Source organism: Prionailurus bengalensis, chromosome X (assembly GCF_016509475.1).
Source record: "Prionailurus bengalensis isolate Pbe53 chromosome X, Fcat_Pben_1.1_paternal_pri, whole genome shotgun sequence".
Classification (NCBI taxonomy): Eukaryota; Metazoa; Chordata; class Mammalia; order Carnivora; family Felidae; genus Prionailurus; species Prionailurus bengalensis.
Window position 1 is genome coordinate 103,745,567 of NC_057361.1, and position 20,707 is coordinate 103,766,273.

General features: G+C 33.5%; 1 non-coding gene across 1 annotated transcript; it reads left to right on the forward strand.

Moving 5' to 3' along the window:
• The first annotated feature begins 1,708 nt into the window (after positions 1-1,708).
• On the forward strand, positions 1,709-1,820 carry LOC122478103. The gene has a single exon (XR_006295862.1). It is a non-coding gene; the product is annotated as a U6 spliceosomal RNA (small nuclear RNA).
• Positions 1,821-20,707: the final 18,887 nt, after the last annotated feature.

Here is a 20,707-nt window from a genome sequence, read left to right on the forward strand (position 1 = left end):
CAGACTTATGTTAAATTGTCAAGGGGAGTGTTTACCTTCCTATTACTTTTATCACATTATAAACTCATATCTGATTTTCTACCCTTGTCGTATTTGTCTTTTAGTGTTACTATTTACAGTTTTCTTCAGAGAGCAAATGACTATGTTTGAGCTTTTTTTCTTCAAATATGTTCTATTTGTCTTAGTACACATACTAAATTTATATTATTTGAATGATGTCAACACTAACATCACAGGAACCTAAGGCTTTTCAGAAATTTGGATTCACCAATGAATGATACAAGAAGACTAAATAATGAAACATAGCATATGATTTCTCCATGATATTCAAATATGCCAAAATTCTTAAAAGATGCATACAGATCTCAGAAATAAACAAAATAAATGCTGGAAAGAAACCATACCTGACCTATAATGGAGTCTAGCTTCTTAGGATTTTGGTAACTTTAGTTAATAAATGTAATAAATATAATATAGGGGACATTTGTATATTCCAGCTTCAGAAAACACATTCTATTTTAATTTCAGAAAAATCATTATAAATTAAATCACCTCCTCCTTTGGAGATTGCTATGGACTGAATGTTTGTGTCCTCTCAAAGTTCATTTGTTGAAACCCTAATCCCCATTGTGATAGTATTAGAGGGTGAGACCTTTGGGAAATGATTAGGTCATGAGGATTATAGCCCTCATAAATGGGATTATTCCCCTTATAAAAAAGATCCAGAGAGCTTTCTTTCTACCATGTGGAAACAAGGAGAATTCAGCAGTCTGCACCTCAGAACAGGGCTCTCAACAGAACCCAGCCATGCTGGAAAATGATATCAGACTGTCAGCATCTAGAACTGTGAGAAATATCTTTCTGTTGTTTACAAGGCTATGGTATTTTGTTATAGCAGCCCAAACTGAATAATACAGAGGTATTTTCAAATTACTGGGCGCCAGAGGTATTTTCAAATTGGGGCGCCTGGGTAGCTCGGTTGAGCGTCCGACTTCGGCACAGGTCATGATCTCGCGGTCCGTGAGTTCAAGCCCCGCGTCCGGCTCTGTGCTGACTGCTCAGAGCCTGGAGTCTGTTTCAGATTCTGTGTCTCCCTCTCTCTCTGACCCTCCCCCGTTCATGCTCTGTCTCTCTCTGTCTCAAAAATAAATAAATGTTAAAAAAAAAACAAAAAAATTACTGAGACATTAATGAGGTAATATTTTAGAAGACACAGTATATGAAAATTGATTAAAATAAAATTCAAATTGTTGTATCTAATAGTGATAATAGTAACAATAGCAATGATATTGTATATTAAATCAGTAATATGGGTCATATTCAATAACAGCCTCCATTTTGGTATGGGAAGCAATTGCCCTGAATTTGACCATTGCAGTAAAAAAAAAAAAATGAAGTATTACAACTACAGTGAGCTAAAGTACATAATCAGATTATCTTTCAAGTAGTGATTACTGTAGAACGCTTTCAAGAACTTTGAATGGGGATGTACTTGTTAAACTAAAAATATGGAATTGACAAAATTAAAGCTCTTTGATCTCTAAAGTTTCCAAAAGCTCACAAGCTTCTTGAGGAAGATGTACATGGAGAAGGGGGAAAAAAAGCTTGAGCAATGTGCAATGTGGTAGCCTTTATTCAAAAATTCCTTTAAAAATATGTTGAAATGCTTCTTGTGTTAGCAAAATTTGATTTTTAAAAGTGTACTTTTGTACTCACTTCGGCAGCACATATACTACAATTGGAATGATTAGCATGATTAGAGATTAGCATGGCCCCTGTGCAAGGATGTCATGAAAATTCATGAAACGTTCCACATTAAAAAATGAAATATAATAAAAATATACTTTTAATATTTTATGAAATTTGGGAAGTGGATGCTATTGATCCTGGATTAAGTACATATTTAATAAAGGCATTATACTGTTTAAATAGGAAGAGACCTTTGTGCTTACTCTTGATTTCTTGTTCTCTATTTAGTCTAGGAACCAAGAAGCACAATTTTCTCCTTTAAGGCTATAATATCTGCTGGGGATATTTCACACTCATAGTTCCCTGTATGTTAACAAGAGTCATGCATTATTGAAGTTAGAGATGTGTATGACAAGAGCATGGCTTTTGTGGTTGGTTTCTTCTGTTAAGTGCTTCTGATATTGTATCTACCATGAATATAATGGAAAAAAATATACAGCTATGTCTGGGTTGAAGGAGGCCTTGAAGTATGTACCATGGGTTTTGATTTACCTTGAATTTCTCATATTCAAAGATATAAAAGCACCTCTTAGTGATAAAGATAGTACTTGGAACAACATGTGTTGTTGCATTATCCAGATTGTTAAAACACACTTGGTGAAACTATAAATACAGTAGAAGTTTTTAACTGTAAATGGAGAATAGCAAAAATGTGTATCTCAGGAAGGAATTTACATCTCTTCCATTTCTTTAAAAGAAATATTGATGACTAAAGTAAATATAAGGTAGCTGCTATTTGATCACATTTTCCTCAGGCCTTTTCTCAGAAAAACAAATGATCTCAATATGTTAAAATTATAGAATTTATTTACAGAATGTTTTTCATATTTAATTTCCAATTTGAATTTATCTCATGATCTCTAAATCTTTGCAAATGCACACTTACTCTTTCATATACGGTTTAGAAAGGCATCTGAAAGGCTAACTTTTCTCATCTGTTGTGTATTCTTGTTAAATAGTAGTTTAATATATATTTAATTATATTTATTTTATATAAATTATATTTAACTTAATATTTAAATTATAATAAAATCATATTTTTTAAATAGTAATTTACATGATTAACCAAGTTAGCTATAATGTATAGGAGTAATAGACAAATATAATTAATGTATAAGTAAACAAGACTCTAGCGTTAGGAATATCCTAACACTAATTGGATAGAATTTTTAAAAAGTTTTTAATTCCATCATGAAAATGCTATTCTAATTTTGAAGCTTCATACCATGTTCCAGGAGTCTTGCATCATATTCTGGCTTCATCTACCTCTCAAGATTCATCATGTACTGCTTTATCTTCTCTTGCCACACGGGTGTCTTTTCAATCTCTTATTTGCTTCCTCTTGCCAGAGGGCCTGGGACATTTTTCTCTCTATTTTTTACTTGCTTAATTCCTATTCTCTCTTCAGATCATAGCTTAGTGATCCTCATATCAATGAAGTCTTCCCTGAGCTTCCTGTCTTATTTTCATAGCACTTATTCAGAATTTAAAAATTTCCATTTTTTAGATTATTATTTCCTTTATGTCTGTGTCTTCCCTACTATTCTGTGTATACCATGACATAAGGATTGTGATAGGTTATGTTCATCACTTAATGCCTAGTTCCCAGCATAAAGCCTTGCATATAGTTGGTACTTATTGTTGTGTGGGTGGACTAAACTTAAACCGATAATATCCATACTAAGTTTACTTACCTGCAAGTTCTCATAGACATTTCTGTATTCTCCAGCAGATTACATGAATCTCTGAGAGCTAGAATTGTGTATAATATGCAGGATTTTCTCACAGTGCTTAACACAGTACATTGTGCGTAGAAGCTATTTGATAAAAGTTCAATACATGCCCAGATGGTAGAAGTAAAAATGATATGGTTTAAAATGTATATATTTAACTCACTTCATATTATTTGCAGATGAAAATCAAGAAAAATAGTAATCTTTATACTAATTCTCACCCCTTACATTTATTTCCAGTGTCCCCTAGGTCAACATAGAAAACATAACTGTCAGTGGAGTGCTAAGTAAAAGTAGGTTAGAGAAATTCTCATTTCATACTCTCTGGAGTAAGAGTACTGTATCACCATGTATATATATGTATACTCATAGCTTATTCTTGAAGTAGGCACAATCAGTAGCTGCCTAGGGGGATGTGTGAAAGGGGCTTTAAAAATTGCCTAAACACATCATGATGCTCCTTGTCTGGTATTGCCCCAGTATCTAAAATTCTCACGGGAATTTCTCATTTCATTAGATAGCCAGAGACTTCTGTTAGCAGTATGTCAATTTTCTTATGTGAAGTTACTAGACCAAGAAGTAATGGTCATTTACCCTTGACTTGGGTTAGTGTAACAATAAGCCAACATAGGGTTAAGTTTTGATGAAGATGAAGAGAACAGCTAAAGTGTGACTAATGACAAACTTCTCAAGATGTGGTATGGATTAGAGAATGAAAGATTGAGGAGGACGGAGGCAATAATTAGGAAGTATTTGACTGGAGGAGAAACACTGAAAGGCAGAATTATAAGCACAAAATTTAGAACCATGAGCTAAGGAATTAGAATTCTAGTTCTGTGATGTGCAAGATCTACAATTTTGGGAGAGTTAATCCCTGAAAATCAATGTATTCAATATTAAATGCTATACAAAAACATTGGCAATTATTTCTATGTGGCAAGTGCAATAGGTATTAGTTGAACCTGAAAAAATTTCATCTGTTTTACCATTTATCAAGTGTATTAGTTTTTTCCTGTAATATCAGTTTAAGATAATATTGGTTATCAACATTTCATGGCTAATTTCAATCTCAGCTAGGCTATTTGGATAGCAATTTAAATATGCATAAACCAATCGATGAGGATCTTTGAATGGTTAGTATGTATCTCATTCAAGATACTATGAAAAGAATGAGGCAAGATTCCTCCCTATGAAGAACTTAATATGGTATCCAGGAGGTGGACTTGGTGGACATGTAGAAATAGTTCACCTTTATTCATTCAACAAACTTACTGAGTTTTATCATCATACCAAGCGCAGTTTAGGCACTAGGACACCAATATGAGAAATTGAGGCACTAGGATACCAATATGAGAAATTGAGATGCTCTTGAAGTGTAAATTTCATGGACAAGGTGGACAGTGGCTTAAAAAATAAATCTATAATAGCCAAGTGGAGATAAGTAGTATGAAGAAAAATAGAATAGGGAAAAAGGAATAGAGAGTGACAGGAGAGTGATTTTATATACGGTGTTCAAAAATGATCTCTGTTAAGGAGGCATTTGAGCTTAAATCTGAAGAAGTGAGCAAACAAGCCAGATAAATGTCTTCAGGGAAAGATGTCAGGGAGAGGAAAAACCAGTGCAAATGTCCTGAAGCAGGTGTATGCTTGGTATGTTTAAGGAACAGCCAGGAGGTCATTGTGGCTGGAATGAAGTTAAAAACAGGAGATGTGGTAGGAAATGAAGTCAGAATGGTAGCAGAGGGGTAAGATCATATAGATTTGTATAGATTATTTTATATACCCAGGGCCATCATGATTCACTGGGTGTTGAATGCATGATCTGACATATATTTTGTAAGCATCACTTTGGCTGCTGTGTGGACAATAAACTGATGACCTGAACAAGAGTGGAAGTAGAGAGACTAGTTAAAAAACTATTATATTTGTCCAGACAAGAAATGTTGGTGGGTTGGAGCAGGATAGTTATGAAGGTGGTGAAAAGAGTTAGTTTATAAGTATACTAAAATATAGGGAAAAGTTGATCTGTTGTCAGACTTCTGTGGGATGTGAGAGAGAATCAAAGATGACTTCATGGTTTGCAGGGGGGCATCAAATATTTGGATTTATATGTGCTGTTTGTGATGCTTATCAGGCATCCAAGAGATATATTTGGATGGCAAATAAGTACATGAAAAGTTCTCCACATCATTAATTGTCAGGGAAATGTAAACTATAATCATGAGAACTTACTACATAACCATTTTAATAGCAAAAATTACAAACGCTGATAAAGGATTTAGAATAATTGGAAGACTCATATAATGTTTGTAGGAATGTAAAATGGTACAACTACTTTGAACAATAGTTTACCAGTTTCCTATAAACTTAGACATATACTTTTTTTGTGACCCAGCATTACTATTGTTAGGTATTTGCTCAGGTATTTTATTTTTTTATTTAAAAATTTTTTCATGTTTATTTATTTATTTGTTTTGAGAGAGAGAGAGAGAGAAAGGGGGAGAGAGAGAGAGAGCAAGGGAGGGGCAAAGAGAAGGAGAGAGAGAATCCCAAGCAGGCTCCACACTATCAGTGCAGAGCCTGATGTGGAGCTCTAACTCATGAACCATGAGATCATGACCTGAGCTGAAATTGAGTCAACCAACTGAGCTACCCAGGCTCCCCTGGTCAGGTATTTTATTCAAGAGAAATGAAAACATATGTCCACAAAAAGACCTATGTATGGATATTCATAATAGCATTATTTATAAGAGCTAAAATATGAGAACCACCCAAATGTCCATCAACAAGTAAATGGATAAACAAATTGTGGTGAATACAGAGAATATAATATTATTCAGTATTAAAGAGAAATAAATTACTAATGCATGAAACAATGTGGATGAATCTTAAAATTATTATACTGAGATGTTAAAGAGTACATTATTGTATGATTCCATTTGTATGAAACTCTAAAACAGGCAATATTAATCTATAATGATATAAAGCAGGTCAGTGTTTCACCATCCTACTTTATCTGGTTCTGAGAGGTTTCCTGCAACACAGGAATTTCAGTGCTAAACACAGAACAGTCCCTGAAAAAAAACACAACAGGTGGTCAATGTGTAGAGTTGGGGACAGGGATTTATTTACTGGGAAGGAGCTCAAGGGAAGTTTTTGGGGATGAATGAAATGGTCTATATTTGGAGTGTAATAGTGGTTACAAGGGTATATTCATTTGTTAAAGCTCATGAAAATATACACTTGTGAGCATTTTTTTTAGAGGGAGTCTTAAATTATCTTTTGATTATTTTTTAATTTATTTAAATTAAAGTATTGATTTTAGGGGTAGAACCCAGTGATACATTTTTATTGGGTGTAAAGTCTGTACCAGTGATATTTGTTAAAAAATAAAACAAACATTTAGTGGTAAGTTATGTAAAATATAACTTTTTATTTAAAAAATTTTTAATGTTTATTTATTATTTAGAAACAGAGAGAGATAGAGCATGAGCATGGGAGGGGAAGAGAGAGGAGAAGACACAGAATCTGAAGTAGGCTCCAGGCTCTGAGCTGTTAGCACAGAGCCTGACGCAGGGCTCAAACTCACAAACCGCAAGATCATGACCTGAGCCGAAGTTGGATGCTTAACTGACTGAACCACCCAGGTACCCCAAAATATAACTTTTTAAGCACATGTGCTGATATCTTCATTGTTTTTTGTCTCAAAAGAAGTAGTCAAATACTAGTGTAAGAGAATGCTCCTGAAGTGACTCTGATACTGGATACTTATAAAATCAGAAGACTTCTGTCAATTTAAACCCCTGAATGATTGTTGGGGCTTCCATATAGACTTATATTAGCTGAAGAACATTGATGCATTTTATCACATTGATGATAAAACCATATCTTATCCTTATTTCTTAATTTGTCTGGGTAAATTCAAAATTCTTTATAGATAACCAAATAAAGATTACAACCAAACATTAAATATTTCTATTTATGATCATGTTGTATTTCTAGATATATTTCAAGCTCTGGAAAGGTAAATTCAGACCACAGGGGAAACCAAAATTATCAGGACATTTTTCTCTGCATTTAAAAGTCATGTAAGCATTACCAGATATAACCCTGAATAACCCATGATGAATAATATAGGCAAATGTAAATGACAAATTGTCCATTAAAGTTAGATTTTTAATTTTTTTGGTAAATAACCATAGTAATTCTAATTATGGGGAGGAATGTGAAAAAAGTCAACCATACTGAAAATCCTCCTTTTGTTTACCTTATTTATGTTGTTAACTCATATATTTCTGATTTTGTTTTGCATAAAATATGTTAATACTAGTGTTATGAAAATAGAAATAACCATTGTGATCTAGTGTGAAAAAAAATCTCCCTGGTAGCCCTTTATTTGTGCATCAGCTGAGGTACAATTATGAGTTAAGTTAAACTTAATTTTATGCCTTTTTTGTCCCGTCATTTTGAGCCATATTTACTTATTCTGCATAACCTGTCATTGCTTACTTTATAGTTAAGGTTATAACCCTAAGATTTAAGGCCTTCTATTTTTGCCCTGTAAACATATCTCTGTCTAACTCTTCAACCTGTATGTCTTCTATGTGAAATGAGAATAATATAATCTAGCTTTTAGGGTTGCCATGGAGATTGAACAAATATGCTAATTCAAATCACCTGGTGTGTAATTACCTGTGAATTTCTTTATCTTTCCCCCCTTACTGGATGTGATATATGTCTCTGTCACATAAAATTATATCTCTAAATCTAAATATATGCATCTTTGTATATGATTTATTGCTTTTTTGAATGGGACAGTGTAATGTGGTAGCTATGAATACAGTCTCTGGGACCATATTCAGGTCCCTATCACCTATTGGCACTGTGATTTTTGGCAAGTGTCTTTACTTTTCCTCTTCTACAGTCTCCTCATTTGGAAAATGAATATAGTAGTAACACCTGCCCCATGAGACATTATATTAAATATTATTATATGAAAAGCACTTAGAACAGTACCTGGCACATGGTAAGTATTTTGGAGACATTGGCTATTGTCACTAGAATATAAGCTTCATGAGGGTCTCTTTTGTTCACTGCTGTAGCATTCTCCTCCCTAGGAATTCCTCTCCTAGGGATATACTCTGTTTTGTTTCTGAATTTTGCCCTGTGTTCCAAAATTATTCCAACTTTCTACTCAATATCTTTCATTGGATATCTGATAGATATTTCACACTGATCATAGCCAGAACATCACTCTTGATTGCCCCTCTCCCATTCCTGCCTTGATATTCTTTGTTTAGTAAATTGCACCACAATTAACTTAGTTCTTCAGGCTGAAAGCTAGTCATTATTCTTGATTTCTTTCTTCCATATATCATATTTGTCAGGAAGTCATGTCATTTCTAATTTTAAAATATATCCCAAATCCAATTAACTCTCACCTTCACTCCTCTCATCCCCATCTAAGCCACCATAATCTCTATGTCTTAGATTATAGCAATGTGACTAATTTTTCTCTTTCCTTTCTTGTCTTCTATAATCAGTGTAATCTTTGTTTTAAAGTAAAATCGGAGCATATCATACCTTTGCTCAAATTCTCCAATGACTTCTTTCCAGTCACATTTGGAATAAAAGCCACTCTTATTTTCAGTCTTTAAAGATCAAACTAATATGGCTCCTGGATACCACTCAAGCCTCATATGTGTCTACTCTTCCCCATATTCACTCCTCATTGGCCATGGTGCTCTTCCTACCCTGACTCAAAGAGCAAAGTTAATTTATATATAATGGCTTTTTTATTTGCTATTTTCTGTGCCTGGAATGCAGTTCCCAAAGACAAGCAAAATGGCTCACTTCATTCCTTCACTTAGGTCTCTTCAAAAAATGTAGAAAAGCCTCAGAGAGACTTTCTTCTCATTCCTGTCTACAGTATTCACCTTCCACACAAGTTATGGTATATGTTAGTAGAAGTGAAAACATAGGGTTTCAAAGGTATTGGTAATTTTCTATTAGTCAAATTTGGTGGATTTGCAAGTATTCATTTTATTTTATATATATACAAACACATATATGTATATATATACACACACGTATTTATAACTTTGTATTAAATATTTCATAATAAACATTTTAAACATCCTTATAACTATTTCCCTTTACCATGTTATATTTTGGTTGAAAGCAGTTATCACTACTTAAAATGACATATTTGCATAGTTACTTTACTGTGCTCTTGTGTCCCATGCCAGATGTGAGTATTATGAAGGCAGGGATATTGTTTGTTATTATGACTGCTATATTCTAGTGCCTATTATATTGCCTGGAAAATAAGCAGGAGCTCATCAAATATGTGTTGACTGGATCAAAACTGGCTATTTACCCCCAAAATACAAAAACCTAACTCAAAGGGATGCATGCATCCCTATGTTTATTGCAGTATTATTTACAATAGCCAAATTGTGGAAACAGCCCACATGCCCATCAATGGATGAATGGATAAAGAAGATATGGTGTGTGTGTGTGTGTGTGTGTGTGTGTGTCTGTGTGTGTGTGTGTGTAAAATTAAGTCATAAAAACGAAATCTTGCCATTTGCAACAACATAGATGGAGCTGTAGAGTATAATGCTAAGGGAAATAAGTTAGAGTAAGACAAATGCCATATGATTTCATTTATATGTGGAATTTAATAAACAAAATAAAGAGGCAAAGAAAAAGAGAGAGAGAGAAACAGAAACAGACTCTTAATTATACAGGACAAACAACCTTACCAGAGGGGAGGTGGGTGTTGACATGGGTGAAATAGGTGATAGGATTAAAGAGTACACTTATCATCATGAGTGCTGAGTAATGTATAGAATTTTTGAATCACTGTGTTGTATATCTGATACTATTATGACACACTGTATGTTAACTATACTGGAATTAAAAGAAAAAATATAACTCTTAAAAATAATTTGATGAGAAATTCTTAGACTATAATATCCTAAATCATTTAAAATCTGTAATGGATACTTTTGATTATCTCTCTAGGATTTATTACTTTTCTTCTTCAATCCTATCACCACCCACAATTTTCCAATCATGTAGATTGGTTGGATCAACCACATTTATGCTTTAGGGATAGGCTTTAATTAGTATAAACCACATATCCTATTCACAAGCTACTGTGATTGCTTCAACTCTAGAGGACATGATATGAGTCATGCCCATCAGTGCAAGTAAGTCTAAATTCTGAGATGTATGGTTGAGCTGTATCAGAAGCAGGCTCTTTTGCTAATTAACAAAGAGGTAGCATGTGCCTGAAGCTTCTGGTATAAAATAAATTTGCACATATTTAAAGTATACTATTTAGGAAGTCTTCACATATGTATATGCCCATAAACATCACAATAATAAAGAGATATATAAAATATTCATCACCTACAAAATTCCCTCATGCCCCTTGGTAATTCCTTCATCACATTCTCAAGCATCCAATGATCTACTTCCTGTCACTATAGATTACTTTGAATTTTCTAGAATTTATATAAATTATACGGCATGTACTATATTTATGTTTTTTTTCCACTTACCATAGTAGTTTTGAAATTCATCCATGTAGTTGTATGCACCAATAACATTTCTTTTATTTCTGATAGTATTCCTTTGTACGTATAGAAGACAATTTATCTTTTTTCCTATTGATTGATATTTGCTTTGTTTCCTTACTTGAGGCTACTAACAAATAAAGCTGCTAGTAACATTCATGTACAAATTATGTATGGACATATGCTCTAATTTCTCTTGGGTAAATACCTAGGAGTGAAACGGATGGATCATATGGTAAGCATATGTTTAACTTTTTAAAAAACTGCCAAACTGTTTTCCAGAGTTGCTGTGATATTTTACATCCCCATCAGCAGTATATGAGAGTTCCAGTGCTACACCTCCTCTTCAACACTTGCTATGGTCAGCCTTTTAAATTTGAGCTGTTCTAATATATGTGTAGTTCTTTTATTGTAGTTTATTTTGCATTTGCCTGCTAACTAATAATATTTAGCATTTTTTTCATGTGCTCACGCACCATACAAATATCTTCTTTGTCAAAGTGTATGCTCAAATCTGATGTCCATTTTATTAATTAAGATGTTTGTTTTTTAGTATTGAATTTTGAGAGTTCTTTGTATATTCTGGATACACGTCTTTTTTTGTGATGTTTGAAAGTAGAATTTTTATTTTACAATTGAAAAAGAAGCTTAACAATTTTCAGTTGCTTTTACAATGCTTTTAGTTTTATGTTTTCTTTCTTTTTTTATTAAATATAGTTTATTGTCAATTTGGCTTCCATACATACAACATCCGTGCTCATCCCAACAGGTGCCCTCCTCAATGCCCATCACCCACTTTCCCCTCTCCCCACCCCCCATCAACTCTCAGTTTGTTCTCAGTATTTAAGAGTCTCTTATGGTTTACCTCGTTTTCCCCCCATTCCTCTCCTCCATGGTCTTCTGTTAAGTTTCTCAGGATCCACATATGAGTGAAAACATATGGTATCTGTCTTTCTGTGCCTGACTTATTTCACTTAGCATAATACCCTCCAGTTCCATCCACTTTGCTACAAATGGCCAGATTTCATTCTTTTTCATTGCCAAGTAGTATTCCATTATATATAAACCACATCTTCTTTATGCATTTGTCAGTTAGATACATGTCTTTTATAAGATATGTACTTTGCAAACATGCTCTCCCTGTCCATGACTTGTCATTACATTCTCTTAACATCATCTCTAAAAGAATGTAAGCTTTAAATTTTCATGAAGTTCAGTTTATCTTTTTTTCTTTCTTGGATTATGTTTTGGAGCTTATATTAAGAACCATCTTTATAACCCAAGAACACAAAGATTTTATTTAATGTTTTATTCTAGAAATTGTATTTTATGATTTCATGTTAGGGCTATGATCTGTTTTCAAGTAATTATTGTATATGGTATAAGGTATAAATCAAAATTAATTTTTTGAATGTGCATATGCAGTTGTTTCAATGTAATTTGTTGAAGAGACTGTTCTTTCTCTACTGAATTTTCTTGCACCATTGTAAAATATCATTAGTTCATATATGTGTGGATACATTTCTGTATGATATTCTGTCACATTTATTTGTCTGTCTTGATGCCAAAACTATAACACTTTAATTACAGTAGACTTTATAATAATTTTCAAGTTAGGAAGTGTGAGCCTTCCAACTTTCTTCTTTTTCAAATTTGTTTTGGCTATTCTAGGTTGTTTGCATTTCTATATAAATATTTAGAGTCAGATTGTTAATTTCTGCAAGTAATGCCTACTGGAATTTTGACAGGGAGTGCATTGAACTTTTAGATTCATTTAGGGAGATTAACATTATAACAAGATTAAAACGCTGCCCTATGACGAATGTATGTAATTCAATTTATTTAGATCTTCTTTAATTTCTGTCATTGATGTTCTATAGTTTTTCACCTTACGTATCCTGCACACTTTTTCTTTGAGATAAGAATTTATCTCAAAGATAAATTCAAAGATTAAGTATCTCTTAATACTTATCATAAGCTGAGTATTTATTATTTATTGGTGATATTGTAAGTGGTACTTAAAAAATTCAATTTCCTTATGTTTGTTGCTAGTATGTAGAAATGCAATTGATTTCTGTGTATTGATATTGTATCCTGCCCCATTGATAAACTCATTTGTTAGTGCTAGTAGCCTTTTGTATAGTACATACAAATTTCTACATGCATGGTCATGTTGACTGCAAATAAAGACAGGTTTACTTATTTTTCTTTTTTTTTAAATTATTTTTTAAAAATTTACATCCAAATTAGTTAGCATATAGTGAAACAATGATTTCAGGAGTAGATTCCTTAATGCTCCTTACCCTTTTAGCCCATCTTCCCTTCCACAGCCCCTCCAGCAACCCTCAGTTTGTTCTCCATATTTATGAGTCTCTTTTGTTTTGTCCCCCTCCCTGTTTTTATATTATTTTTGTTTCCCTTCCCTTATGTTAATCTGTTTTATCTTTTAAAGTCCTCATATGAGTGAAGTCATATGATTTTTGTCTTTCTCTGACTAATTTCACTTAGCATAATACCATCCAGATCCATCCACGTAGCTGCAAATGACAAGATTTCATTCTTTTTGATTGCCAAGTAATACTCCATTGTATATATATACCACATCTTCTTTATCCATTCATCCATTGATGGACATTTGGGCTCTTTCCATACATTGGCTATTGTTGATAGTGCTGCTGTAAACATTCAGTTGCATGTGTCCCTTTGAAACAGCACCCCTTGGATAAATGCCTAGTAGTACAATTGCTGGGTTGTAGGGTAGTTCTATTTTTAGTTTTTTGAGGACCCTCCATACTGTTTTCCAGAGTGGCTGCACCAGCTTGCACTGCCACCAACAATGTAAAAGAGATCCTCTTTCTCCACATCCTCGCCAACATCTGTTGTTGCCTGAGTTGTTAATGTTAGCCATTCTGACAGGTGTCAGTTGGTATCTCATTGTGGTTTTGATTTGTATTTCCCTGATGATGAGTGATGTGGAGCATTTTTTCATGTGTCAATTGGCCATCTGGATGTCTTCCTTGGAGAAATGTCTCTTCATGTCTTTTGCCCATTTCTTCACTGGACTATTTGTTTTTTGGGTGTTGAGTTTGATAAGTTCTTTATGGATTTTGGATACTAACCCTTTATCTGATATGTCATTTGCAAATATCTTCTCCCATTCTGTCGGTTGCCTTTTAGTTTAGCTGATTGTTTCCTTCGCTGTGCAGAAGCTTTTTATTTTGATGAGGTCCCAGGAGTTCATTTTTGCTTTTCTTTCCCTTGCCTCTGGAGACATGTTGAATAAGAAGTTGCTGCGGCAAGATCAAAGAGGTTTTTGCCTGCTTTCTCCTGGAGGATTTTCATGGCTTCCAGTCTTACATTGAGGTCTTTCATCCATTTTGAGTTTATTTTTGTGTATGGTGTAAGAAAGTGGTCCAGGTTCATTCTTCTGCATGTCGCTGTCCAGTTTTCCCAGCACCATTTGCTGAAGACACTTTATTCCGTTGGATATTCTTCCCTGCTTTGTCAAAGATTAGTTGGCCATACGTTTGTGGGTCATTTCTGGGTTCTCTATTCTGTTCCATTGATCTGAGTGTCTGTTCTTGTGTCAGTACCATACTGTCTTGATGATTACAGCTTTGTAGTATAGCTTGAAGTCTGGGATTGTGATGCCTCCTGCTTTGGTTTTCTTTTTCAGGATTGTTGTAGCTATTCGGGGTCTTTTCTGGTTCCATACAAATTTTAGGATTCTTTGTTCTAGCTCTGTGAAGAATGCTGGTGTTATTTTGATAGAGATTACATTGAATATGTAGATTACTTTGGGTAGTATTGACATTTTAACAATATTTGTTCTTCCTCTCCAGGAGCATGGAATCTTTTTCCATTTTTTTTTGTAAGAAGGGTTTACTTATTTACTTAACTTCCTAATTGCCCTGACTAGAACCTCCAATGAAATTTTGAGTAATAAGAGTGGACATCCATGTATTTATTGATTTTGACATTACAGTGAAAACATTTCATCATTTACAATTAAGTATAACATTAACTTTAAACTTTGCATGCATATCCTTCATCAGGATAAAGAAGTTCCCTTGTAGCCCTAGTTTTCTGAGAATTTATAATAGAAATGGATGTTGAATTTTGCAAACATTTTTTACTGCATCTATTAAAGTGACCATATGGACTTTCTTGTATAATTTCATACAATGGTGTATTACATTAAATGATTTTTGAATGTTATATCAACCTAAGATAAACCCAATTTGGTCATAATGTATCATCCTTTTTATATATTGTTGAATTTAATTTACTAAGATTCTGTTTAAAATTTTTGCATCTATGTTCCTGAGGGATACTGGTAGATAGTTTTCTCATGTGTCTATCTGGTTTGTATATCAAGGTAATGTTGGCTACATAGAAGGATTTTGAAAGTATTTCCTACTTTTAAAATTTCTGGATAGGTTTTTTTTAAAAGTTATTACTATTTCTTCCTTAAACATTTGATAGAACTCATCAATGAAACCATCTGGTCCTAGTGTTTTCTGTGTGGGAAGGTTTTTAGCTATACATTCTATTTTTAAAAATAGATGATACTATTTACGTTATCTATTTTTTCTTGAGTCATCTTTGGTTGTTTCCGTCTTTTGAGGAATTTATCTATTTAATAAAAATTTTGAAATTTTCTGGCATAAAGTTCATAAAATTCCTTTACTATCTTTTTAATACCTCTGATATATTTATTGATGTTACTTTTCTTTTCCTTCCTTTTTTTTTTTGATGTTACCTTTCTAATTCCTGGTGATGAAAGTTTCTGTCTTTATTCCATCGCCCACTCCAATTAATTTGGCTGTAAGTTTTTTGATTTTGTTGAACTTAAAAAACAAAATTTTAGCTTTCCCTGTTTTTTTTCTGTTTTCTCCTTCATTATTTTCTGCTTTTTTTTATTATTTCCTTTCTTCTTCTTACTCTAAGTTGCTCTTATCTTTCTTGTTTCTTATAGTAGAAGCTGAATTAATTGATTTGAGACTTTTCTTCTTTCCTAATATATGCACTTAGTCCTATAAAATTTTGCCTAAGTACTGTTTTAGTGTCATCCCAAATATTTGATGTGTTTTTATGTTCATTCATTTCATTCATTAATTCTTATGAGAGTCAGAACTCTAATCTTACACATTCTTAAACAGGGTTTTATCCTGAGGAAAAATGCTAGAATCAGGTATTTCTTTTACTGCTTGTTTTTCTTTCCAGAGTTAAGTCAGGCTCTATTCTGCTTCTCTTTTAGGTTAATTTCTCCTACTGGAAGCCCTTTACTTTATTTAAAATATAGTTCTGAGGTTTCTTTGTAAATATCGCTAATTGAATATGTCTTCATCTTTTCTCCCCTCCTGAGATCTAACAAAAATGATAGTGAAGAAAAATTTTAAGTTATAAAGCCATAGCACAAAAAGAGAGATGATGAAAGCAGATAAAACATATAGTTTTGTAAGATGGAAAGTGGATTGACAAATGGTAAGTGACTTAGATTTTTATTTACTCAGAGTGCCTGCAAAGTGGGAGTATCGGGGGGGCAACACCAAATGAAACAACCCAATTTCTACTCTGAAACCTTAGAAAATCCAAGAATTGGAGGCATCAGGTAACTTTGAAGCCAGGAGGATAATAAAGCTAAGAAGTAGTTAATATATATATAAGGAATTCTTAGACTCCAGATCTCCTTCCTGAACCAGCACTTAGGGGTGAGTGTCATACTACAACTTCTTATAGAAAATGAGAATGTTACTATCTAGTAAAATTGAACATATGAAGCTTTGTTGTGGAAAGTACAAGGCATAGTAGAGGACAGGAATGAGGTACCTTAATAAAAAGAGAGATCATATGGAACCCTATATAATACATTCTAAGACCCCTCACTCCCCTCTTAGTCCCCAAATACTGAAGTCCAGTGAACATAACTCACCACTAAAACAGTAGGTGGTTAGACTATTCCTTTGAGAAATCTGACTAGCCCTCAAAAAGCTTCCAAATACAGGAAAACCTTGGTTTGCAAGCGTAATTTGTTACAGAAACATGTTTGTAATCCAAAGCACTTGTATATCAAAGTGAAGTTCCCCATAAGAAATAATGGAAACTCTTTCCTCCTCCAAATAAACTCAGATGATTCACTCCACAACCCAAAAATATTCATATAAATATGATTACAATACTGTAATACAACACAAAATAATAAAGAAAATACAAAATATAAAGGAAAATAAACAAATTAACCTGTACTTACCTTTGAAAACCTTTGTGGCTGATATGAGGGAGACCAGAGAGAGGAGGGTTATTGTGTAGGATGACTTTCATTCTCACTAATGGAATCACTGCTATCTAATGGCTCAATGGAATCTTTTTCTGCATCGGGACCATTGTATATGCTCACAAGGATGTTGACTACAGTGTTAATAAACTCTTGCCATATACTGTATTTAATGTAACTGGCAATAAGGCAGCAGGGGAAATGTCTATGTCTGCAGGCAGCCTGACCTAGAATGAAGCAAAGAAAATTCCTAAGCTTACTCTTGAATGAAAAAGCAAAGGACTGTTCATAGGTGCTTTGAAATGACTAAAAATACACTAGTGCCAGTTGTGGGCACCTTCCAGTGTTCTGAAAAAAAACTGATTTCTGACAAACACCGCAGCTGAGACTGAGGATCTGAGCATGGGAGATGATCACCCACATTCCTGAGAGAGAGAGAGATAGAGAGAGAGAGAGAGAGAGAGAGAGAGAGAGAGAGATTGAGGGAAAAACCATTGGCTCAGTTGTGATCATGTGAGGTTCGGCATCACGTACTACTTGTATTGCAAGACATTGCTCATTTCTCAAATTAAAATTTATTAGAAATGTTTGCTCATCTTGTGGAACACTTGCGGAATAAGTTACTCGCAATCCAAGGTTTTACTTATTAACATTTTAGAATAAGCATATGAAATTATTAGGTTCCCACTCAATCACTCAGCAAGTCACGAAGCCTACCCTCACATGAGTTTTTAACTAGCTTTTTCATGCCTGCTTTATTCTTTTTTTTTTAAATTAATGCTTCTTATTTATATTTGAGAGAGAGAGAGACAGAGCACAAGCAGGAGAGGGCCAGAGAGACAGAGACAGAATCTGAAACATGCTCCAGGCTCCAAGCAGTCAGCACAGAGCCTGATGCGGGGTTCAAACTCACAAGCAGTGAGATCATGACCTGATCTGAAGTTGGATGCTTAACTGACTGAGCCACCCACATGCCCCAATGCCTATTTTCTTAAATATGACTGAAGAAATGCGAGATTTATGAATAAAGCTTCCATCTTAACAGTTCAAAGAATAAAATAAACAGCAGAAGAAAAAGAAATTAAGGAAGAGGCAGAGATAATTTCAGGAAACAGTAAAAAAAGAAAAAGGAAATTTTTCTATCTTGTGAATGGGTTATCTCATATAGAAAGAAGTTAAGGGATTTCTTAGGGTGATGGTGAATAGAACTCCCAAGATCACAGCTATTCAGTAGCCATAAAGAGAATCAATTCTGATTAGAGTAAGAGAATGGAAGTATTCATGAGTAATGTCTCCAAGGAAAAAAATGTAACCTAATGACCTCCAGTGTGTGACCACATTGAGTGGAGCTGTAGAGTTTTGTCAGATACTTAGGGACAAGTCAGTGATAGCTACAAAGAAAACTAAATAAAGTTGAAGCAGTTATTAGTTCTAGAAAAAATATGTAGCTGTACAAGAAAGGAAATGATATTGTGCCACATTGATTCAGCCTAAAAATATTTATATAGTCATAATAATTTAAGGACTGAAAGCTGATTTAACAAATGATGATATATCCATAATGGAAAGCTGAAGTATTATAAGTGCATATGTTACTGAATTAGCACTAAATATTCTGAAGTCATAAGTCAGTATTTAATATTTAAAAATAAAAAAAACTCAAGAAATAACAAAGATGAAACCATTGTAAATGTTGAGTGTAGTTGCCTCTAGGGGGTAGGAAGTGCTTTGGGCTTCCATTTTACATTATGAGACTTGTACTTTTGGCTCTTAAAACTATGTATGTGTATTTCTTAAATAAAAAATTAAAAAAATAACTAGTAACGAGAAAAAAGGTTTTCCTGGGTATATACTGAGAACAAATATCACTGTGCCCTCCAGCATTGCATGCAGGGCAGGGGTGGGAATTCTAGAAAATTAACTCTTTCAAATGTACTTCATTAATTAATTACCCTGATAACAGCTCCAGATTCTTTACTGCTCTTTGTATTTTGTTGACTCTGAGCTTTGAGTATATCTGAGGCTTTCCTGGAAAGAACTGTTCCCAATTCTGCAATAGACTATACTTAACTTTAGGCTACATCTTTACTGGTCTTAGAGTTTACTATTGGAGAGTGGAGGAAAGAGCAGAGAATAACAAATAGGGAATTGAGATAATCAGAGATAAAGTGAAATTATTTATTCATCATGCATCTGGCACAGTGCCAGGTAATGAGATTGAAAAGCTGGATAAGACATATTCTCTATCTTCAATGAGCCTTCATTTTGAGAGGAAGATAGATTTATACATAATTTAAAGCCATGTATATGTTTCTCAGTTAATAAGATTCCAGAAAGTCTACAGAATTTGTAGTTTGCTGATTGCATTGATAGTTTCTTTCCTTCTGTGGTGCTATTGATAATTCTTGTATTTTCAATAAATTCAGTCGGATTTTTAGGGAGAACCAGCAGTAGACATATGCTCAAGACTCTATTTGGATTGAAATATCTATATATTTTCTCTGATCTTTGAAAATTTCATCATCTATTTCTGGTGTGTTAAATTTAAGATTAAACATACTTTATGATATTTTAATAAAATAAATATTGGCAATTAGTTCTTTTCAATTTTGATAATTTTTAAAACATTATATAGTGGGCAAAATAGGTGAAGGGGATTAAAAGTACACTTATCTTGATGAGGACTGAATAATATATGGAACTGTTGAATCACTATATTGGACACCTGAAAGTAATTAACACTGTGTGTTGACTACACTGGAATTAAAATTAAATCATATCATAATTTCTCTTTAAGTCATTTTATTACTTTGTCTCCTTCATTTCCGTATTGTTTTTCTTCTTAACACTGTAAATCTTAGGCCTTCTGTGATGATCCTAAGGAAAAGTTACCTGAAAAAGCTTTTATTATTATTATTATTTTTTTGCAATTTTACTATAAAACTCACTCTATTACACACTGTTTTTCAAGTATGATTACAGTTGGGGAATTCATTTTGCCATCTTACTAAATTATATTGACCTAGATTTACTATTCATATTTGAATTTCATAGCAGGCTTTTCTTCAAATTTCTTGTTAAGCTTTTCTTTTATTTTCACAACAGAATTTTAAGACCTAAGGTTAGAAATCTAAACAGTGTGTTTTCTTAAGATGTGAATTCTAAGGAGACTTCCTGTGGCACATCTCTTTAAGAGTGTTTACTAATGGAAAGTGGATGAAACAGAGAGGAGGAGAAATAACAAATAGGAAATTGAGGCAATTAGAGATAAAATGAAGTTATTCATCATGCATCTAGCACAGTGCTAGGTAATGAGATTGAAAAGTTAAACAAGACATATTCTCTGCCCTCAATGAGCCCTC